At 37.0% G+C, this 24,650-nt stretch overlaps 1 long non-coding RNA gene across 9 annotated transcripts in view; it reads left to right on the top strand.

The window, feature by feature from the left end:
* LOC101702303 (uncharacterized) overlaps window positions 1-24,650 on the top strand; it is a 610,288-nt gene that overhangs the window by 361,208 nt on the left and 224,430 nt on the right. For all 9 annotated transcript variants that reach the window (XR_015453096.1, XR_015453090.1, XR_015453093.1 and 6 more), the window contains one exon: window positions 1,865-1,992. This is a non-coding gene — a long non-coding RNA (uncharacterized LOC101702303). The remainder of the gene's footprint in view (window positions 1-1,864; window positions 1,993-24,650) is intronic.

Raw genomic sequence — 24,650 nt, 5'->3', positions numbered from 1 at the left:
TAAATTTATGTTATAATTTTGTTGTTCAGATGATATATACTATAGACCAATATTTCTCAAGCAAAATAATGTGATATCCAAGCTTAGAAGCCCTAACTTAACCAAAGTATACGATATACTGCAGATTTAATTCTGAATTTTTGCAAGTTTGTTTTATGTAAGTAGTTTGAAAAATCCAACATGAAGGTGTAAGGGCAATTGCCATTTTTTTCCACTGGACTATTTTAGATTATAGTACAGCCATTCCTATTTACCAACAAAATTAAAGGATATTTTCTGACCTTTTAAGTAATAATGTGTCCCAAATGGTGTCAAGAAAACATAAATACAAATGGCTATACTTGATTACATAGTAGTCATCCAGATAATAACATAATATTTACAATATTTATAAACTATGAACCTAATTATACTGTGTATTTATACATATATGTAGAATGTATTTGTGTACATATACAGTATAATAAAAATTAAGGTGAAAATACACATTTAATAAAACTCTCTTGGAGATCTGCCATGCATGGTTCCTATTTTGAGAATCATTGATCAAAACCATTTCTTTTTCCTATTTAGCTGTCATCTCTGTGGAGAAAAAGAAGGATGGGAGCAAATGAAGCAAATTCATAAAGAGGAGATCATAATTTAGTATTAAATTTCTAAGACATAGCAGTTGCCTCACACAGTAACCTCATGTTGACAGAAAACTGACCCAGTGAGATTAAGGGATTTATACTTAGTAGCACAGACAGAGTAAGACTCAACTCCAAGACTCCTGACTTCTAGTTTAGTACTGTTTGGTATGCAACCATGAGAAGGAAATACAAATGCTATTTTTATCATAGCAGTGGGAAGAAAATAGTATTTGCTTAATGTGGGTACAAAATAACAAAATTAGATTACTGTGGCTCCTAAATTAATTAAAAATAGTTTGAACTTTATTTTTTGTTTCTAAATGCTATAGTACAAATTATTATTAAAGTAGGAAATTTTTTTTCTATTCTCCAGTTGGAGAAAATTATTTCATTTTACAGAGTCATTTAAGGTACAAATATTAGGAATTGTCAAATGAAGAGTGGATATTACTATTTGGGGTGATGTGGAGTACAAGTGGAAATGCTTTGGGGGTATCAAACCTGGAACATCAGATCTGAAGGGAAATTAAATTTTCTGTGATGTTCTGCTTCATTTTATGCAATTCTATTCAACTTTTCACCCCTTGCCAAGTTCTGCTTTACTCATTTGGACTGTATCATACATCAGTTGTGGGAGGGGGTCCTATCTACCCATTCAAATGCCAGTTGCTGATGTCAGCCTGTCTGTTTCCATGTTACCTTTCACAGAACTCAAATGCACACGTTCTTTCTATCCAAGGTTTTCATTTTTTTCCCGAAGTCAGAATTTCATGCTTAGTCAAAAGAGGTAATGAAAAATAAAAAATCCATTTACCTTTCGGGTATTTTTCTGTGTTTGTACCCCAAACTGAATATTATTAAGCATTGCATTTATTAGAGTAAAAATGATTTTTGATGCACACACTTCATCTTTTCTGTTCTATTAACATGCTTATGCATTCCAGAATCTGTATGAAAATCTGCAGAGTATAGAATTAAACAAGGGAAGGGGGGATACCCAAAGTGTCTTCACCAAAATCTTTTAGTTATAAACATGTCACACAAGGAGGAGACCACATGCTGTTCTTAAAGACATAATGCAGTAAATATTTAATTCAACAAAGGTTGATGACCATTCAGTCACAGTGAAGGCTTCTGACTCTATATTAGTTATGATGTCTGATTGCCCCTATGGAGGGTTTTATCCATGTAGGACAGCTCTCTCTGACTCATCTTGATATCCTAAATTGCAGGCGGCTTGCTTCTAATGGGATCTTGATACAAATTTGTTGAAGGAATGAATGAAAAAAAATGGCAAATGTGAAGACAAGAATCCCCAAGAGGTTCTACAGATGACATAATGATGATAAGGATAATGGTGGTGAGTATCATTTTATCCAGGGTTATTCTGAGAAAAGAACTTTGAAAAGTGCTAAATAACTATATTTTAGCTTTCCAGCAGTCCTATTAAGAGGTGATTATTACTATTCCCATTCTACAGATCCAGAAACAACCTCAGAGAATTAACATAATTTGTGAGTGATCAACAAATAGGAATATTTAAATGAAAAAAAATTTGTGACAGTAAAAGGCACATTGCCATTAATACTCCTAAAAATATTCCCCTTCACTTCGAACACACTTATCCATTATTCTTGCTACTTTCTGAAGCAATTCCTGAGTGTCTTTTCATGGCTCCCTCCATGTTCTGAGTTGATTCAAAATATTTACAGCAATTTCTGACAAATAGACGCTAGTGTCTCCTTATCCACCAGATCTGGCACTGTGCAACTTCTGGCTCTTTCCTAAAGTCAAAATGACCCTGAAAGGTAACTGTTTAGAATTGATTTAGGACATGAAGATAGCCACAACACCACAGATAAAGACACAAAACAAGACTTTTAGAACTGCTTCAAAAAATGGCAAGAATGAAGGGATACATGCAAATTGAGAGAGTATTTTGAGGGAGATTAATGGCAATGTGACTTTTATTGTAATGGTTTTGAAAAATGAAACATTCTCCATATATTGTGTTCATACCTCTGTCCAAAATCACAGAAATAGTAAGTAGCAGTTCTAAGACTTCATCCCAGGTCCATCTGATACTGCAATCAAAAACACTATCTCATAGAAATGGATTTCCTTTTAGTCCTCTGTGATTGCTCTTCAATTTAAAGTTGTACCACATTCTCCTCAGATAAAGCATTAGTCTTTAAGGAGCTGGTGCAGAGGAGGGAAAGCCCAGGACCACCGGGTGTACTTGTGCAAAGTGTGCTTGCAGTACTTCAGAAGCTATCAGTCGCCAAAACCTTTATGTGAATTGTGTCTCCTGGAGGTATGCAATGCACAATATTCACAAATTCTTATGAATCTGAAATCTGAGGCTTATTTGAAGCAAGCAGTTCTTTTACTTTTCAATCTAAATGTTGACTGTTTAGGGGAACTGTACATTTTTCCTGTCTAACTCAGAGATTATTTTAGGTAAAAAAACCTATCCCAAGCGAGCTTTATCACACTATCTTAACAGTGGAAAAGTATTCTTGGTGTATACTAAGGATCTTATTTACTAAAGTAATTGTTAACAAAGACCATCCACAAAAATATTTCAAGTGGCAAAGAATCATGCAATTATAATTCTGAATAAATATTAAAAATGTTTTTATTGCCCAGAAAATTAAATCATGTTATTGAACAGTATCTCTGACTTTTCTCAGTGTTATTCAATAAAGATTTTCCTAAAGGTGATTTTGATTCATTGTAGGGTAGGCACCAAAAAATAAATAACCTGGCAGATGCAATGCCAGATGACAAATATGAAAGCACGTTCACTTAATCTCTGCCTCATTGTTTCACTAATCTATCTTTTTAAATTTCCAAAGTTCTTCTCAAAGTCTTAGTTTAAGTTAACACTCTAAGCTTTTGATATTCATTCTTTCATTTAGGAAATATTTCCCAAATCTTAAAAAGAGCCACTTAACCATTCATCCTAGCAAAGTAAAAATTTATTCTGGTGAGGATTCAGAAACTTCAACTTTCATTTTATTATCCATTCATGTATTGTCATAGTGGAACAAAAGCAATGGCAACATACTTTCATTCTCTAGGCAAATACAGTTTTTATTTACAAAACTGGGTAAGGTATTTGATGCTCAGTCAATAAAAGGTATAATTCAAAGCCATGGTCAAAATTAACCTAGAAAGCTATTATCTATCTAGATAGATAGATAGATAGATAGATAGATAGATAGATAGAGATATATAATTTTTGAAACCAATAACTGCTGTTCTACCAAAGCAAAGGTCACCTTGATCAGATGATTCCAATTGCCTTCTCCATGCACAGGTTTCTGCCTGCTTTCCTAATTTTTATGACCTTATCCCTTCAGCTTCTTCACACAGTTTCCTAATTACCTTTCTCATTTTAGCTCGGATCCTTTGTGGCAGTATTGCACCTTGGCTTCATGGTCCTTTACCTGCCTGTCTTTTGATGCCATCATTGCCCTGTGGGCTGCAGGCTCATCATTCTGGTGCTGATGCCCACAATCACCAGATTTTCTTGTCTGTTACTGTCTGGGTTTCCTACTACTTACACAAGGCACTTCATCAATGTGTTGCCCCTGCCTTTTCTGGAAATAGCTTCTCATCCAGTCATTGAGTTGCCATTGTTAAGGAAGAGCCTCTTGGATCTAGGACACTGATGGTCTTTGTTAAAAAGGAATGGAGGGCCAGGGATTTAACTCAGTGGTTCTGATGCCTGCCTCAAAACCACATGGTCCCGAGTTCGATCCCCAGTACCAAAAAAAAGGAATGGAAAGGTGTTTTTGTTGATGGTGGCCAAGGCTTTATTCCAGCATAGTACTCTCTGCTTGTTTCCAAAGTAAAATATTCAGATTTTTAATCAATCATTTTCCCTAGGCTTCTCGCACTATATATGTATAATATTGAGCTAGATGTGGCCCTTAAACCTGTTCTTATTTCTGTTAACTTTCTAATGGTCTCATCTTGGCTGGGGGCTTGAGAGTAGTTCTTGACATTTCTATTCCCTTTACTCTTTCCTCAAATCCAATAACTCATGAAATTTGTCACAAAGTCCAAGCCATGCCTTCCACTTTTTCTTTTCTTTTCCTTCACTTCATGTATGAGATGCAGCATGTATTCCTTATTTAACTCTTGCCGATATGATCCCTTGTTCCACTCTCAAATCTTGCCACATTCCCTCCATTCCTTGGGCAGCAGAATCCTTAGAGTTGTCCATATCTTCATGCTGGCTCTCTTTTTGATGACATTGTGATGTTCCTTGATGTAGATTTAGTTTCCTGTTTCTGTTTGGCACTCGATGTGTACTTTCAGTTGGAGAATACATTATCTTTACTCAATTTAGGAAGATTCTCAGCTATAATCTCAGATTTGCTTGTCTGGCCCTCCCTCACCTCTCTTTGGCTGAGGTGCTTATGGGTGGCTATTGGAGCGCTCCATCTTCTCTATCTCAGACCTGCCCTTCCCAGGCTTTTTCTTGATGTGCTGCATTACTGGTTGATGTCTGTTTTGCTGTCCAATCACCAATTCTTTCTTTAGCTAGAATTTGTTTGGCACTTGTCTGCTTTATTGTTTTTTTAGTTTATTTCAAATGCTATGTTTCATATTTCCAGAAGTCTAAGTGTCTTTTCAAACATAATTTTATTTCTGTTTACTCTAAAAATCTCCTTGTTATTTATTCTAAATGTTATTCTTATTTTCATCACATTGAGGATATTAAAGATAATTATTTAAAAGCAACTTATAATTGTCCCATTATTCTCATTTCATCCAGCCTGTGTTATTCTTCAGATTTACAGATTTTACTGGTCTATTCTCCTGGCTCTTCTTCTCTCATCTATTTGAATCTGAGTTGTCAGTGGGGTCTGTTGTCTTCCTGACCTTCTGCAGTCATGCCTTCTTAGCACTTTGGAGCTTCTCTCTCTAGCCATCCATATTCTCCGGTTCTTAATTAAGTCTTTGGCACTTTTGGCTCATGTTAAAAATTAGAATAAAACAGATGCTATCACTGAGTCAGTCTGGTCTGTGAGGATGTGTCTCCTACTTCCAGCCACAGAAGTACCAATGTCTGCATAAGTAATAGCCCTGGACAGAGATTCCTGTTGGGAGACTATGACAAGAAACTCTGCTAACTTTACTTACTGCTCCCTACTCTGACTGGCTCCTCCCAGAGAAGAAGGGTAATTATTTTGCTTAGAGTGTTTTTGAGTTGAGGGACTGTAGTTAGTTTTGATGTTTCTGGGCTTTTTCTTTGGGGCTGTCTGCAAGCTGCGGTGAAGGACTCTGGTCTACTCTCTTAGCCAAGATCTAGACTTTTCAGAGAAGCTGGATGTTTTGCATTTTAGAATCTGAGTTTTGAGGCACAGCTCAAAATCCCCTCCAGACCTGTATTTCTCACTGTCCATTCCTAAGTGGATAAATCTATCTAATGCAGAGAACCATTCCCAAGCCACCTGGTTGTGCGTGTAAGGTACACTCTCAAAACTATTTCAGCAATAACATATACTGTACATCTTAATACCTATCATTCTGACTCTTCAATCTTCCCCTGCACCTCCTCTTTTGTATTGGTTCTAAACTTGAAGGAGTAAAGGGATGCCATATATTGGGGTTTTATGCAATCCAGAAACTACTTTAGCCTTTTTCTCTGGTAGCCCATTTCTTGCCTGACTCTAACCATCTAGCTTATATTGGACATTCTTAGTCTTTCTTTACTCACAGAAGCAAGAATTCCTAGCATAGCCTGTGAATAGCAGACTCATAGCTTTAGGATCAAACCTTAAAGATTTATAAAACTTGTCATTTTTTATGCTACAGATATATCTCACTTGTGTTTTTGAGCTCAGCTATGCTTTTTGGGTTTTACCTATTCACATTTTTTGTAACATTTTAATAAGGGAGAGACCAGTGTGTGACTACATGGTCACACAATTCTACCTTAGCCAAAAATCCTTTTCAGCAACTCTGTACATGTTACCTTCGCTACCTGACATGGCTTTTATGTCTTGTGTCTCCCCCTAATAAAAATAATTCCTTAAAATTCAGCTTTCCTGCTGTTTTTGTTTGTTTGTTTTTCTTGGTACTGGGGATTGAACTCAGGACCTTGCACTTAAGAGGCAGGCACTGTGCCACTGAGGTAAATCCCAGCCCTGCTGCTGTCTTTTTTAGGAAACTTGTCCTGCAACTTTCAGTCACTGCTGGAAATGCTTTTCATATGTCTTTGTTAATAGGTTCTAAACTCCTCCAGGTCCAACTTGACGTCTTAGACATTTTATGGACTTCAGCACGAGTCCAGTGCCTGGCACAGAAGTATCTTAAATAAATGATTGTTGGGGCCAGGGATTTAGCTCAGTGGCACCATGCCTGCCTAACAAGCACAAGGTCCTGAGTTTGATCCCCGGTACCAAAAAAAAGAATGTTAGTTTATTAAGTGCTTGTGGATATTATAATTCTTATTGATTTAATAAATGCCTATTGAAGTAAAAGTACAATTGTACATTTACATCATTAGATTATTTTTCAACTAATGTCTTCAGTTTGTTTTCATTAATACTGGAATCTTATAATTCCCTCCCCATCATTCCCACAACCACCGGTTTACTTTAAGGATTCACCTGAAAAGCAGCATGATTAGATGGAAAAAGCATGGACTATACAGTCATATTGAAGGGTTTTGTTAAGTTTCTTAACATCTGTGAATGTCAATTTTCTTGTCTGTAAAATGGGGTCAACAGCATAAACCTTGCATAATTTGATGAGTTTTAGAGTTTAAATTACAGAGTAGACACTGAAATCATACTTTCTGTTCTCCCACCCTTCCCTTTCCATTGATAGAGGCAAAGATCCAGCAGAAATATCCTTTGTCTGAGTTCAGGAATTCCCCCATTATCTTGATCTTTTATCATACACATAATCAGAGGCTACCATGAAATGTAGATCTAGTTTCCCCTTAGGCTTTTTCCTTGCAAAAACTGCAATATGCTTCCAATAGAGGCTGCCAAGTTAGAAGGCACCCTCATAGCAGGATTCTGAAAGAGAATGCATATCAGAGTCTTAGAGTTACAAACCTGAGAATATAACACTTAAACAGTATTTTAAATAAGGGCAGTAATGGAAGGACACCATCACAGCATCACTTCTGGATGGGCAAGACATGCTATATCTGCACACACAAAAAAGGGGCAAATAGCATGTATGAGAGGAAGGCTGGAATGAACTTTTCGAATCTATCAGCAGGATATCTTATTCCCGGTTTTATTCTAAAAGAATAAAAAGAAATGTCAAGGATGGTTTTATTTACTTCTTTAATCTTCTTTGTGTTGTAGTTTGCTGTCTCTGAGTAGAAATAATGAAATTCACTTGCTTACTTCTCATTAATGTGTTAGAGGAGTGGAATGGGATGAGTTTTGTTCATCCTCATTGCTTCCTTTTTCTGGGCTGGAGGCCATAAGGCACTTGGCTTCTAGAGCTCAAGCTGTTCTGTTCTTCAAATATCCCCTGACAATCAATTTATTGAGTGATCCTGATGTTGCTCCAGGGATGAGATGACAATTACAGACCCACCAGGAAGCAAAAAGGTGGCGAGAACAGCAGTTGCTATACAATGGTGAGGATTCAGGGATTTGTCAGAATATGGGTGTGAGGCAAGAGTGAGAAAGAGTGGGGTGTGTGTGTGTGTTTGTGTGTATTTTCAAACATGAGAATAGAGTGACTTTGATGTTCACATGTACTTAAAATATGCTTTTATTCAATGATAATTAGTAGTCTCAGCAATAGGGTATAGGACTAGAAAGCAGGGAATTTATAAAGAAAGAAAGCAAATTGAATGAAGGCCCCTTCAACTGCTGTTAGAAGGCAAGATCTAATCCCCTCCTTCAGAGTCTACACGTGAAAGCGAACATCAGATTGAGAGAGGCTGTAACGTATTTGATGTTGAGTTGAAGCCAAACTTCCGTCAAGACTGGCTGAAGAGTGTTCAGTTTTTAGAACTGCTTTCTTTCTTCCAGTATGTGACTCTTTGGATTCCATAAGAGATGATGATTGAGAGGAGGTCAGTAAAAGGAGAAAGCCACTGTTTTTAAAGTGATTTTTTAAATTGTTTCCCTTGATTGACTGAAAAGACCATGCATTAAGTAAAAACTTTCAGGTAAATAGTTTGCTACCATTATATTAGACATGTAAGAATGCAGAAGAAAATCTAGTTTTATCTTTCTCCCCAATAAATATATTAGCAGACCTTTTTCCATGTGTCCATCAAAAAAGGAAATTAAAAAAATATATACAAACAAGTGCAGCAGATGGATGTAGGATGTAACCCATTTAAGCTTGAGCAGTTTATATTTGTTTATTTCTTCTTTGTAAGCCAGTCCATCTCATATGACAATCATGAAATAAGCAGGAGCTGTGACACCCCCATTGTGTTGCTCAGCAAGAAACAATTCCCCAGATTCTTTGAATTAAAGCTAAAAGTAAATTAAACATATTAGGCTTCATGTTTTTGAATGAAATTCCAATGTGTAGTCTGTATTTTCTTCTGCATTTCATTTCCTCTTATTCTGAGTAGCAAAAAAGGGGTAGTTTACATTGTTTATTTATTTATTTTTAAACAAGAGGACCACATAATACAACATCAAGGTGAGTTAGAGAGAGCTACATAAGCATATCTTTTGTATGTGTTTTTAAAAGAGCTTATTACATTCAAGTCTGGAATTTAAAATATCTTCACACTTTCCTCTTGATTTCATTTTAATAAATAATATTTTCTAAGAGCTAAAAAGTCTAATTTTATGAGAACATTTTGTATAAATCAGATCCAAATCCCAAGCATACTGATAGCAACTGTCACACATCCTTTTACATAGCTCCTGAGAATATTAAGGCATTCCACACCAAATTTCTATGTTAAGGGCTTGTCAATAGGATTAAATTCAAACCACAGCAAGGTGGCAAAAATATGTCATCTAGTACTTACAAAGCAGCATGAGTACAAATGGACTTTGTCCAGTTCTGATGTAAATTATAAACAATTAAAAGTACATGAGTTACAGGGCCCAGAGCTGAGCATTGAGGGGATGATTGCACACTTGAGATAACTTTGGGAACTGAAGAAGCAATTGTTTCACAGTATGACATGAAAATAACAGACAATACTTGCGTCTGCAGAGTCTAGCACAATTTTGTGTGGCTTTATCATGTAGAGGATTGTTTTTAGCAAGCTGGCAGGAGGATGAGTGATGCATAATGGCAGTGGTGAATAGTTTTTGGAATAGATTAGTAGGTGACGTCACAGATAAAGGACTATTTATCACCATAATTTAACACAAGATGCAACACAATGACTTGATGGATGCATTTTATGGTTTTCAGCCAATCATAATAATGGACCTATTGACTAAAGTTTTATGTGTCCTTTACACATCCTTCATCTTTTAGGGGGGAAAAAAAAAACCAAACAAGAGACCAGGCTGAGGAAGAATGAGTGTAATTCAGAAAGGACCAGCCCTTTGTCAAGTATATTTTTTGCTTGCTCAAGCTCCTGTCTCCAATATTTTGGCTCTGTCTTCTCTCAGTCTATCAAAGGCCAAAGGGAAAGCCAATGCTAAATTGAAGCAAGCATCTGAGATGAGACATATGTTTCTCTGCCCCACCATTCTGGTCAGTCAGCAGGGAACAAAATCATTTGGGGAGCTGAATTACTGTCAATTTTTTCTAAAGAAGATGAGGGTGCTGGTTAGGGAGAATGATATGTGGCACATCTCTCGGGGAATTTCTTAGCTCATAAAGTCTGAAAAGGTCACAGTGGAGGTCAGAAAATGTTATTTTAAGGAAAATGATAATCATGTCAAATCAGAAATTTGCTTAAAGATGAAGAAAATGTACTTCATCTTCTCTCTTCCCTTAAATACTCTGAGGTACAGAATTTCCTTTTGTTAGCTGCTGTGAGCTTTTTGGCCATAAAATATTGGGCTGATTTTTTCTTCATATTATTATTTTTCAAATGATTCACCTGAGAGCAACTAGAGAACAAAAGACACCAATATTTGTTCTGGTATAAAGAGGAGCACAGAAAGTAGAGAGATTGGACATTATGTGATTAATGTTCAATCATTTCTGTCATAGCAAATAAGAACTAGGATTTTTTTTCACTTAAATGTCACAAACAAACAAACAAACAAAGGGATTTTATGATGAAAAGATGACAAACACCCTGACAAGTAGTATCCTCAATTTCAGTACATACACACTCATCTCTTGACTGCGCTCACTGTTTTTGGCAAAGTGAAGTTAATACTATTATTTCTCATGCACAGAAGTTGAAAGAATTAAACGGGTGCTGTGGAACAAAGCAATTCAGATGAATACATCTTTTATTTTAAAACATTGTCCAAGTTTTACCACCTGCTCCCGAAAACATCTATGCTGTTATATCAAGTTAGCGAACAAAGCCTATGAAATAGGGCTGCTGGGTACCAATTCAGGGTCATGGTCATGACATTTAAATATGAGGAAAGGTTTAATCTTTGTAACTTCCAGTTTATATTTTTTTAAAATGCAGTTTATATCCACTTGCTTCATCCAATTACTCTGAATATGAAATAAGCTAATAAGTGTAAAGGACTTATCTATAATAAGTCTTAAGTACATAGAAACCATAGATATAACTTACATGCTATTGGATTCTTTCAGGAGGTAGCCTGCCAGTATTGAAAGGACCAGTCAAGTTTCATATGAACATTTTTAAAAGTGTAGCTTATATATTTGTTCATGCTATCTGTTTATACTTTAGTTATTTAATTACTCTAATGCATTTTCTATAATTTGAGCAATAAGCAGAATAGAATCTATTTAAATTGTCCTTTGTGAAAAGAGAAAAATTTCTTTAAAACAGTATACAATGAAATAAAATTTCTATCCATTAATCCATCTAAACTTTTACAAAGCTATTAGTTTATGCACTGGACCAGATGTCTCAGGAAGTTTAAAATCTTCATTCTTTGCATTGGCAAAGTGCTTTTAAATTAAAAGTCTAAAATCATCTTACCAATATTAGCTGACAATTCATTAGACTTATACCTAAGCTTCTTGGTTCAGTTCACCTCCATGATGCTAATTAGCAAAACCAGTCTTACATTTGCCCTTTAGGTGACTTATATAAAATAGTTACACTTTGTCTCCAAAGAACATACATTTGCATCATGGTTGTTCTGTATTCTAATTATGGTTTCACCAGGAATAAAATCCATCATACTAAGTAAACAGATGTTTCAAGATAGAAAAAATCATGCAATAGGTATTGAGTATTTTGATGAAGACAATATCTGGCCATAAAATGATAAACTATGTACATGACACCATGTAAATACTCATGGGTTACTGATGATTTAGAGAGTGTGAAAAAATTTATATAAAATTGAAATTTTAAACCAAGGAAATAAACATAACCTCATAGGAACTCCTGAGGCTGAGTGAAGTCAAACTTATAATATAGGTTCCTGGTGAGGAAAGTTATACCTGTGTTGAAGAAACGTGCAAGAGAAAGAGAGGCACATTGAGGAGACTATTCTAGGAAATCAGTGAAACAGACATGTATAGAGCATTCTGTTGAATGTAAAAGGGAGAAATAAAATAGTGTCAGAGTGAGAACATGGTGCTTCATTTCAAGTGTAGGTAACACATGTGGATAAGAAGCATATTGTCTGTAGTAATGGTGGAAGTCGGCTAGTTGTCTGATGCTGTTCTCACTCTGCTGAGCAGAGCATAAGAAACATTCACTACTCAACCTATATTTCATGCTTTCTTGCCAAGTCTTGTCAAGCTAGACTATCCATCTTCATTTTATGATAGGCCAGAGATCAGCTTTTGATTTGGTCACCCTGGACTTCAGCAACACATTTGGCAAAATCTATGGTTATCTTTACAAACAAAAGTGGTAAGATGTAGGTGGGATACTAGCTAAGTATATTTGCAGTTATTTAATCACATGACAAGGAGTGCTACCTAATGAAGTAAAGCATATCTCTAAGGAATAAACTATATTTGTGCTTCTGACAATAGTCTTATTTTTTATATTTTAATGTTGACTTTGGTGATGACATGTCACCAAAAGTAACAAATGAGTTACTTTTCTGATGAGGGGATGACAGGAGAAAGATTGGGAACTCATATATTTGCCTCATGATTAAAAAGATCTCAAAAAGCTTCAACCATGGGTCAAATATAATGAAGTGGAATCCTGAATAGATAAATATAAGCTTAGACAGTAAGTCTCTGCCTTACAAATGAGTTCTATACTGGGAGAATGTTTGTGAGTCATATTCATTCATAAGTCCCACAAAGTGAGTCTGACACACCTTTGACACAAATATACAATATATATATTGCTTTGTGCTTCCAGCCGTCTCCTCCACATCACCACTGCTTTCCCCCTTGCTCCTGGACATCCTGGGCTCTCATTTAGCGCTGGACTACTGTACACTATCGCACTGTACAGTAAGCACACAGCAGTACAACTATGACAATGTCCTGCAGACATGTGAGCTACCTCCACAATTTGTTCACTTCTAGGGAAGTTTGTAATGTGAGATCTGTTGGTATCTGTGAAAGTTCCCAACACAAATGTTCCTAAATTGGGGACTTACTGTACACTGAGGGTCCCCAAATCTCTCTGCTTTAGTATTCAATAGAAGAATCTCAATGATGGTGGAACATTTTATAAAGACTGGCTGCTCAGTTAATTCTGAAAACCCAGCTTAAGTCAACACAGTGATGTAACTACTGGAAAGATGTGTGATTTATGGACATTTATGTCAAAGCCATATTTTCAAAAGACACTGATGAACTGAAATGTGTGTGACTACAGAAGGCAGAACTTGGGATAATATTTGTAAAATCGAGGGTGGGAGGAAAGGGTGAGGTAGGAAATTGGGGATTTGTAGCACTATCAAGTGGGTACTCCTAAAGTTGGCTGGCCTGTGAGAATGGAGAGTTGGCATGCATCTTAGAGATTTTATAAAGGACTTAGTGTGCTGGACTGGCAAGCTCTGATGATCCTTCAAATCCAAGATTCTAGAAATCTCAAAAAATATGGATTTCAGTGAGCCACGAAGCTAAAATTTGATACTAAAGACACGAGGTAAATGGAGAACCATTTGGCATGCAGAAATATCTTGAGCCAAAAACTTTGGTTCTCTGCCAAGTGTTTTATACTATGTTTTTATACATTTTGTTTCAAACCAGTACAAAGAAAGACCTTGGATGATAATTAGCTTCTGAACTTTTATTTAATTTGGAGTTTGAATGAGTTTATTCACTGTCGATAGAGGCTATTAGAGTGACACCAGCAGATAGCCTACATGTTCCAAATCCTCAAGCAGGCTTTGGAGATGATTCCAAACTCCCACTGTCTTTGACTTTTTGTGAACCCTTCCTGTTTGCCATCCCTAGTTTAGCTGTTGGGAACAAAAACATTGACAACAAAGACAACCTCGTAGCTTATAGTTGGATACAATTTCTTTGGATGCTGCTGTCACCCATAAATGATCATTTTTTTTTAAAGCAAAGACCAAGAGCCTCTTAGTTTGAGATCGTCTTCATTAATATATCAATTTTTTTCAAATTTGAATGATGTTATTTTTCCTAAAAGAAGCAGTACTTCAGTACATTCTTTTATGTCTAGCCTTTGATTTTATTTTGATTTTCACAATACAATATGAGTATTCCAAAGGCCATAGACATCTTTTAATCCTCAGAGCATACTGACCAGTTTGGGCTCAGAATAGGTATTCAGTGAATCCTTGTTGGATTAAAGCTTAGTAATGATCAGATTAAAGGAGATTAAGGAAGTTTGTTAAATAGATATCACAAGTGATTCTGGATTGGATCCTAGATCAGCAAAAGGGCATTCAGGAGAGAATTAATAAAATTTGAGTAAGGTCTGTCAATTACATAATGATTTTGAATCTTAATGTTAAGTTCCTGCATCTGATAATCACCATATGGTTATTAACATTAATTAATATTATAAATACGCTAGTATTTTGAGGAATCTGGATAATGAGTATACAGGTATTCTTTGTACTGTTTTTGCAATTGTTTTATAAGTCTGAAAAAATAAAATAATGAAAAAAAAGAGAAAAATACTTTTGATAACATTTCTCAGTGGCCTCTATCAAAAGAGATTAGACCAAGGTGAATTAGTATTTTGCTAAGACCCAGATACTTATGGGAGAGGGGGAAGTGGTCCTACATCTTGCATCAATCATAAGCGTCTTTTAAGGTACTATTGGCAGGTGTCATTTGTAATTAGCAATATCAGATCCCAGGAAAGTGGTGGTTGGGGCCGAGGCCATTTGTCCATCTGAACTTTGAAACCCTGTCAACCGAACTGCTGTGGAGTAAATTCTCTATTTAATTCTGTAGAAAGTAGCCTAAAAGATGACTTCAAGCTGACTAGGATTTAATTTCCAATGCTACCCTTCAATTAATTTGTAACTTTTTTGGCACTCAGTTTGCTGGAATGGCTATAATTATGTTGTTTTCTGAACGGTGAATTCATTCAGGGCATACTCTCCAGACTGTTTATACAGCTGGAAAATAGCAATGGTAATAGATGAGGGGAAAGAAGTTAATAAGGAACTTACTTTTAAAAATCCAGTTATCTGTATGTATTTATAAGTGTCTCCTGGGCCTTATTGGGTAGTTTTGACTAAATTTTTTCATGGTCACCATTTTAAATGAGGTAGTAATAAAATCACTGGATTCTTTAATTTTTTTTTTCTTTTTTTGATATCGGGGATGGAACTTGGGTCCTTGCTCTTGCGAGGCAGGCGGCGGAACCACTGAGCTAAACCCCTGGCCCTGGATTCTTTAATATTTTCAATGCTGTCTTGAATGTGAATGCATACTTGACATCACAAAGGAGGCAGCTTAATGCCTTTTTAATTCCCCCTTCACTTTTGCTGAAGAAATCCATGTTGGTTTTCCAATAAGGAAACCGAGCCTGTCATCCACAAATTTCACCTTAGCCAGAACTGCTCTGAGTGTTTTGTGGAATTATTGCCTTGATCAGTTCAAAATCCAGCAGGATGCATTGCTGCCATATTGATTTCAGCTAATGAGTCATAAAAATCACCTGTAACCAAGTGAGGAAACTTGCAGAGGATCTCTTGGTTTTACAACAGACACTCTTGCACCTTAACTTCTATTTAAACAAAAGAAAGTTCTTACCAGTACAGATTTCCTTTTGATCATAAATGGCCAGGGTATAGTTTGAAGCCTTCTCTTTAACAAAGTACTCCAAGTGCCATCAGTTGGAATGAGGCTGATAATTTCTCTGAAAATAAAACACAGGCTGCTGGAACTAGACCCTGATTACTGATTTAGAAAGTTTAGGGTGGGAGTAGAATTCACATTTGTATTCATGTCCTGGTAATGCCTATGCCACGGGTCTAGGAGCAGCACTTTGAGAACCCTTGCTGTAAGGCATAGGTCAGAAAACTATGGCCTTTGAGTCAAATGCAGTCTCTCACACAATTTTGCGAATACAGATTTCATTGAAACACAATCACGCACATTCTTTTACATGTTGTCTATGGCTGTTTTTAAGTTACAGTAGTAGAATTGAATACTGTCAGCTTTCCACATCCATGGATTCCACCAACTACAGATCAAAAATATTTGGAAAAATACTGAACACGCATAGGTTTTTTTTCTTGTCATTATATCCCTTAACAACACAGTATAACAACTATTTGCGTAGCATTTATATTATATTAGGTATTATAAATAATCTAGAAATGATTTAAAGAACACAGGAAGAAGTATGCATAGGCTCTATGCAGTATTGTGCTGTTTTGTATAAAGAACTTGAATGATCGGCAGATTTGTGCATTCACGGGGGTCCTAGAAACAATCCACCATGGAAACCAAGGGATGGCTGCAGTTGCAACAGAAACCTAATAGCCTCTAAAGCTGGAAAGTTTTACTACCTGGCCCTTACAGGAGAAGCTGGCCAAATCCTGCTCTCAAATTTAACTTCTGGACTCGTGATCCAGTGTAACCAAGGTGTGAATGTGGTCAGCTCTGGGTGATAGGCCACCCCCGCATTCTCTCCCTGGCCCTGGCCCTCCTGCTCCTGCCTCCTCTGCCTTTGCAAAGTCCCCTCTCAAGACTGTTTCTACTATTAGCCACTTACTCCTCATTTACTTGGTCTCTCCTCAGAATTTGCATCTCAGTAATTCTCTCTCACTGTGAGATTTAAAGACTTCTCTCCCAGGGTATGGTGGCACATGCCTGTAATCCCAGCACTGGGAGGCTGAGCCAAGAGGATCACAGTGAGTTTGAGGTCAGCCTGGGCTCTACAGTGAGTTCGAGGTCAGCCGGGGCTTCAGAGTGAGTTCAAGGCCTGCCTTCACTAAAAAGTGAGACTCAAGGCTGGGGATGTAGCTCAGTGGCACCGTGCCTGCCTGGCAAGCACAAGGTCCTGAGTTCAATCCCTGGTACCACCAAAAAAAAAAAAAAAGTGAGACCCTGTCTCAACTTCTGGCCCCCATTTAAAGCCTTTTCTCTTATAAAATATATTTATCATAAGAAGAGTTGCCAAAAGAAGAGTTCATTTTGCTGCAGAAGCCAGGAGCTCTGAGAAGTGGGGTAATCCCCCCTTCTGTAGTATACCCATACCAAAAAAGAGAATTTTCTTATTCTGTACCAGTGATTTCTTCCTGTGGTCCTCTAGGCTGGGCCTGTGGTATCGACCCCTATGGATATAACCCAGTTTTGATACTTACTGGATTGAAGTGAACTTCACAGATGTCTAAATATTTGTTCTTATCCAAACTAGTTCGTTATCAGTCCTCACAAAGGTTCATGAAGAAACTTGTTTGCTGAGACTCCAGAACTTTTGATGTCCAATATTTCTCCACATTTCCTGCTTTTGTAGCATACTCACCTAGATGATTTGGCTTCCACGGAATTTGATTTCTTCTGCTGTGCTTTTGTTCGTGGGTCTTTCTGGCTTAGAAAATGTGTCCTTCTGCTAGTCACGTGGTTAATTTCTCGGTATCCTAAGCTCCAAAGGCATCTTCTCAATGAAGCCTCCCTGCTTCCCTCTAGAATATCCAATTACTCTTTCTTTTGGTTTCTGTGATTCTCTGCTACCTTAGCATCATTGGACTTCCTGTTATTTTATAATCCCCAGTCTTTTTCTGTAAGCTCACTTATAGCTGATTTGTTTGTTCCTTGTCTCTGAATGCTGTATCCATAACACAATGCTAAAATGTGGTTGATATTCAACATTATTTGTTAAATGAATAAATAATTCAGAGGTGCAGTCTCTGGTGGGTAAAGCCTACATAACACTATACATGAACCCAGAATAGTAACTTTGCAAGAGTTAAGCCATTGTGATTGTCTCAAAATAGAATTAACACCCTAGTTATTTCTTCTTTTTTTTTACTTTTGGGAGAACTCCTCCCTTTTTATTAATAGTTAATTGATATCATAACAAGAACGATGATGAGTTTGCCCATCTGTCAAATGGGTCCAATCCCACCTGTTCTTGGGATCTTTCAGAATCTGTTAAGAACCCAGGGAGAATGAAGAGGAAGAGTTTGCAGGATCAGAGGCACGACATGTACCTATAGCATTGTTACATTCATTTTTTTGAGTGTAATAATGTCCTGGGATGTATCTTAGGAATCCACTTCTCCGCCTTCAGTTGGATAAACAAAGACAAAGCCTTATTCAACATTTTTTCTTTAGCTTTGGAGGGGAAAAGGCGGGGATGGTGTGTGTCTTGTATTCTCTGCTTTTCAGAATTGTTAGCAAGTGTGTCTGGAGAGAGGGCAGCTCTCAAGGCCCTATATTTTAAACATCTGTTTTTAAACAGTAGCTTTCTCTTTAGAGACACTCATTGCTTTGACATTTGCAGATTTTCTACAATGGAAGGTCAATAACTGTGTAGTGTTAGAAAGTACATCCCCTTTCTGCATGGTCCCTCTGGGGAGAAGTAATTCATATATTTTTTAAAGCCTGGACCACTGCATCACCCAGGTGGAAGAGTGACTTTTAAGGCCAGTGAGTGTGGAGTTTTCTCCCTTCCCAATTATGAAAACACCTGCACTAAATAGCACATTGAAAATTACAGTACTTGATCCTGCATAGAGATGTGGGGATATGAACCCAAACAAAAATCTCTTCTGTAGCAGAAAAGGGCTCATTCTTATCCCCTTGTTGACTTTGGAGTCACATGTACCTGAGTCTCATTTAAAAATTACAAGTTTCCTTGTAAACATTATGCTCCCTTCCTGGTTATTCATTTATTCATTCATACAACAGTTAAATCTTGAGATTCAACTAAGTGCTGGGGATAAACTTCTGATCTCCTCCCCAGAGAAGGATGACAAGTTAACAGGGAAGAGAATGTGTCTATAAACAAAATGATATATGACACGATCCAAATAAACACAAAGGGAAATGAAACACAATGACCAAAGCTGCTTTTTTCTTTACAGCTAAAAACTTTAAAGAGGGGTTGGTTCCATATGAGATAATATTGGAACAATGACTTGAAGAATCAGTTCATCAGATGGACAAGAGAAAGAAGAGAGTACTTTTAATAAAGAAGACAGAGTATTCAGTAAAAGGCAAATGGACTTGTGGGCATGGTGGCACATGCCTGTAATCCCAGCACTAGGGAGGCTGAGGCAAGGGGATCCCTGTGAGTTCGAGGCCAGCCTGGAGTACACAGTGGAACCCTGTCTCAAAAATTGAAAAAAAAAAAAAAAAAAAAGCAACTGGAGTTGAGGATGTTGGATGTTTAGTGTGGCTACAACTTTTGAAAGTGGTGTGGAAAGAAAAAGAGATGGAAACTAAAGAGAAGTTGAGTTTGGGAAAACTTGATGAGCTGGCTGCTTTCTATAGACACAAGTAGCCTTGAAAAATTTTAAACTCTTTCATCACCAGAAATTAAGTATTTTGTATGGGACTAGAGTATCAAAATATCTTGAAATTTTTCATAACGGAGGCCTGGCCCTGGTAACACTATGGATAGGTCTCTCAGCTCTTCCTTACAGTTAAGTCTCAAAATGAGTTTTTGTTTGTTTGTTCTTTGGTACCGGGGATCGAACTCGGGTCCTTGCACTTGCACTGCAGGCGGCACCACTGAGCTAAGTCCCCATCCCTCAAAATGAGTTTTATAGTCCATGACATCTTACTTTTTTCCCTAAGGTTGGTGTACCTAAAATGAGTTTTAATCCTTTCTGCCTTTCTGGAACTGAGTACTATAATGTTCTTGCTCCTTACTACTGACAAATCCATTCATTTTTGGTAGATCCTTTTGTAAAACAAAACCAGAATGTTAAATTTTCCTCTCTTTTCTGGGTACACAGGAAGTCTTCCAAGCTTCCCTTGCACTTAGTTTGATTCATACAACTAGCTCTGGCCAATGAATTATAAAAAGAAGTAATTAGATATAATTTGTGATCAAAGTATTTATATTGGGTATCCATTTTTTTGTGTCACCTGCCCTTGCCAACACAATAGCAACCCACTGTTAAATCCTGCAGAATATCCATCAGCTGGATCCCTGTGTGAGTGTGTGGAGTAGAGCTATCTGGTGACCTGGGATGAACAGGAAGAAGAAACCTGAAGTAAACCTTGCTATGGTGTGCCATTATGCCACTCAGATTTTAGAATAAATTTGTCACCAGAGCCAGAGAGGCATCCCGGCCTGAAGATTATACAGTGTGAAGGATGGTGTTTTTTATAGAAAGAGAGCACAAAAATAAGTTAACTTTGCAAATTCAACCAAAACATATGACCATGAAACTTCACAATAGGGCCTTCCCAATGTTTTTGAAGGTGTTTGGTTTGCTGAGAGGCCCTAGAGATAAGCTTCATTAGCTTCATTGTAAATCTGCCTTTCTTCATAGGGACATTTTCAGCTGCAGGCCTGTGTTTCCTTAGGGAAATATCTGAAACCCTGCAAAAGTAGGGAAGTTTTGGAAGTGGACTGGTATAGATTTCTATTCCTCTGAAACCATTAGTTATGGTGGTATCCACATATCCACACCTAGATATAAACCCAAACATAGTTGTTTTGAAAGAGAAATATACATACCTGTGCAGTTGGCAGGTATAATCTGCCAAACACCTCAGCTTTTATTCCACAAGCATTGGAAATCTGTAGTTTTCTGACAGATATTCTCTGTGATTGATGGATCAATTGATGCATCCTCTCATTCATTCATTCAACAAATATTTCTTGTGCCTGGTACTATTCTAGTTGCTGGAGGTATCATGATGAACAACATATACATTGTGTCTGATTCTTCCCTAATTCATTGATCCATTACTATAAGAATATATGGAATTCGTAGATGATTCAGATCTGTGGGGTAATATTGTCATTCTGAACCAAATAGATTGAATGACCATTGCCCTTTTCCTACCTCCCATTTGAAGAATGCAGAGAAAATAAAGTAGGTCATTCATAAAAGTTATTATGGCCTCAGGAAGAAAAGTGCTATTTAAATCCAAATAATTAGCACCAATAAATCTAATAATAGACATATAAATTCATAATGCCTTGAATAACTCTAAAATAAATATGTGTGGTGATTAAGCAATGCCATAATTGGAACTCTGTAGGTGGAAGTGGGATGAGGGGCAGATTTTCTTCTCATCTTTATTAACCACCCAAATTTGGGAAGTATTACTTGGCAGTTGTGAGAGCATCTCTGATTACAAAGGGCAGACTAATGTGATTACTTTCTAAGACATTTTTCCAAGGTGTATATGCATGTCCTTTGAGTCTTTTTCTCATTGTTATAGTTGAAGTTTTTGTTAAATTGCCAAGACCTCATAACAGTCAAGTAGCTTTTGTAGAATAATGTTAAATTCAGAGCCTGAGCACACTCAGATAATCATTGAAATATGAATGGTGGTCACAGATTAGCATCCACTTTATCTCAAATTTCATGCTGTTTGTAGGCTATGGTGCTTCATTCTTCTTGCCCAAGACATAAAGGTTCAATACTTGCATATTTTCCATTTTTATTTTCAACCCCTTATTTCTCTCCCCCCAAATAAGAGCTATGTTTATAACATCCGCATATTTTAAATGAAAGAAAACATAAATATATGCAAAACAGTCATTGGCTTTTAAGGTATTATATAAGTGATTAAATTTTATCATGAGAAGACAACCAGCTAATGGTTTTAGTGGAACACATAAAACCTCATAAAATACAAAAGTTAAATTTGTCATAAATGGGAATCAGTTAGAGAAATCAACAGAGTTCCTTTTTCTCCCTGAATAAATTCCAAACAGTCCTTAGAAAATGAATTACCAGACTGCAAATCAGGATGAAATATTTTAGAGCCATAAAACTAAATCTACTTTCAGTCCACTTAGTTGGAGGGAAAAAAGAGGGAGAGCAACTTGTCAACCCCATTGTTGTTGTGTCACTGCCAGTGACATCGGATGCTTGGATCTGGCTCTATTTTAACAGTTTGACCTTATTTAGAACAACCTGAATCCAATCGACAGGCCTCCCTCAAATCCCCCACCCATAATGGAAAGCACACACCTCTGAGAGCGCATTCAGCTGGAGCTTTGCCAATAGAAGTAATTACGTGATGAAACTATTTAACTTTGACTAAAATACTCTCACCAGGTTCTTGCAAACGGTGTGTCTTATATCTTGTTGAAGCAATTTTATATCATGCCTTTAAAGTACAGTAATGGCCCCTTGCATTGACAGAATCCTCGTAAAAGGAGAAGACCAAGACCTGGCTCATGAAGTGGTATTGATTTTCCGAGTCCCTGCTTGAGTTGCCAAAGATACAACACTGTTGTTAGGGAGAAGAGATGCTTTGGCCTTCAATATCACAGGAGGGTTCCTCAGTAAGCACAGGCATCAGGAGGCTCTGGTGATAAATAATGCATTTGGGTGATAACTGCCTGTATTACTTTGTTAGTTTTAAAGTGACTCAGCACTTGTTTCTCCCCAAGGCTTCTTGATGTTACCAATGACCATGGCACACTGTCCTATATATGCATAGAGCTCAGACTCCAGGAGAGTGCCTCTTGAGGGTTAACGTACATGAATGATTTATTTTAGGCAGAGTTTTCTAAATTTTAATCACTAAGGACAATGAACAGATTCAACTTCCAGCTAGAGTGATAGCTTCAATTTGTTGCTTAAAAAGAGCTTAAATGTGTCTGCAGATCCGTAACTATATCTAATACAGGTTAAGTTGATTTTTAGTCATTTCTAGTAAGTCCATGTGAAAAAGATTTATAACCTTGAGCAAAGCTCTGTGGATATCAGTACAGACAGCAAGCAAAGGAAACCAAGCATCCTGATCAGATGCTTGCAAAATATGCATTTCTGCCAACCTCCAAAATTGCATAAACTTCATCTCTATTTTCCTTCAACTTTACACTGATATAGTGCACAATGTCTAATACTGAATGAAAGTGAGATGAATCTTTGTTGATTTTCAAGGAAAATTGAAAGTTATGTTTCTTTATCTGTTGAGAATATGAATACCTATGCTCAAAACCATTTTTCTTATTGGTAATGGTGACACATGCACTGCAGGTATGCAAATTACATAAATGCCATGTTGACCAGACTCTTGACTGGACACTTATTTTTAGAGGATGCTAGTGGTCCCCCTGGGAGTTTTAGAGCAGCAGAACCAGTCTTTTTAGCAGAGAGCCATGCCTTATGGATTCCTGACTCTCAGGGCCCATATAAGTATCCTTCAAGACAGCAAGATTATTATAGTTACCTCTCACTCAGAAGAAAAGAAGACGAGTTAGAAAACAGTAGGGCAACCTATTGCAACCTTTCCAAGTCAACTGAGAAGACATTTGTCTATTAATTCCTCTCTAACAAACAGGAGGAACTGGCACATTGGTCATGAACAAGTATTGTGCATGGCTTAATTTTCAGGGAAGTCATTAGAATAACAGGGCTTTTGTTGGAACCCTGTCATTTAGTAGATATACTATCTACTTGGTAGTCTATGTGAATGGTGTCACTAGAATTGTGTGGTGCCTAGCCAGCCTGGCAGGATGTCATGACTCTGGGGAAGAGAAAGGAGCTAGTGTGAAAACATTCCTGCTTCACCCTCTTCATACTTACTTTAAGCAGTTGAATCCCACTGATGACTCTAGCAGAGGCAGGGGAGGTAGGTACTTTGAGTCAAATTTAAGATAGAAGTTTTAAAATAAATAGAAACAGGCCTTAAATGAGACAGTTCTAACCACCAAAGGAAACTATAGACTTGCAAAATTAGACCGAGATGTTAAGATAATGATTTACTAGAGGGAAAGGGGATTTTGATATGGTAGAATTAAGGGTCAGCTATGGGTGTTTTGTGTTTACACCTCAATGTGTTGCAACCCTTGACTAAACTATGTACATATAAAATGAGATTTCTTCTTTCCTTCAGGGCAGACTGACAATATTTTCTTCAGTATAAAATACAAACTGATTTTCTCATGATACTAAGAGAACTTACTTGCCTGGAAACCAGCATTGCTTGACTTCATGGTCTACTTCAGTAGTAAGGTTTCCTCTTCATCCTATGTTTACTCTATGTTCTATTCCCAGGGATCTGTTTCTGTGTCCATATTCAGTTTTGTTATGTTTTTCTACTACCTCATGCCTTTAAAATTATAATCTTAAATTACTTTCAGGAGTTATCTGTATCTCCATCCTTTCTCAGAGTCTTGTGTAATCTGATGCCAACACTTGAAGGATTTGTTGAGATTTATATGGAAAGTTCCTTTAACTAATAAGTTTATTAGATGTGCTAATACAGGGCCATTGAGAGAATTGCTGCCTGGTCTGCTGTCTTCAAAGACTCTAGGCACTCATTTCAGGTGGAATGAGAGATCTTGCCAATTCCAGCAACTTGTAACATTTGCAAATGGTTGCTAAGGATTGCTAGGATTTTCAGGTACAATCATGTTCTTGTCCTAAATGTTCT

Source organism: Heterocephalus glaber, unplaced genomic scaffold (genome assembly GCF_053883595.1).
Source record: "Heterocephalus glaber isolate CG9 unplaced genomic scaffold, H.glaber_assembly_v1.0 deba00001457, whole genome shotgun sequence".
Classification (NCBI taxonomy): domain Eukaryota; kingdom Metazoa; phylum Chordata; class Mammalia; order Rodentia; family Bathyergidae; genus Heterocephalus; species Heterocephalus glaber.
Note: the sequence above shows the minus strand (reverse complement) of the source record. Positions and strands in the feature narration are given on the sequence as shown.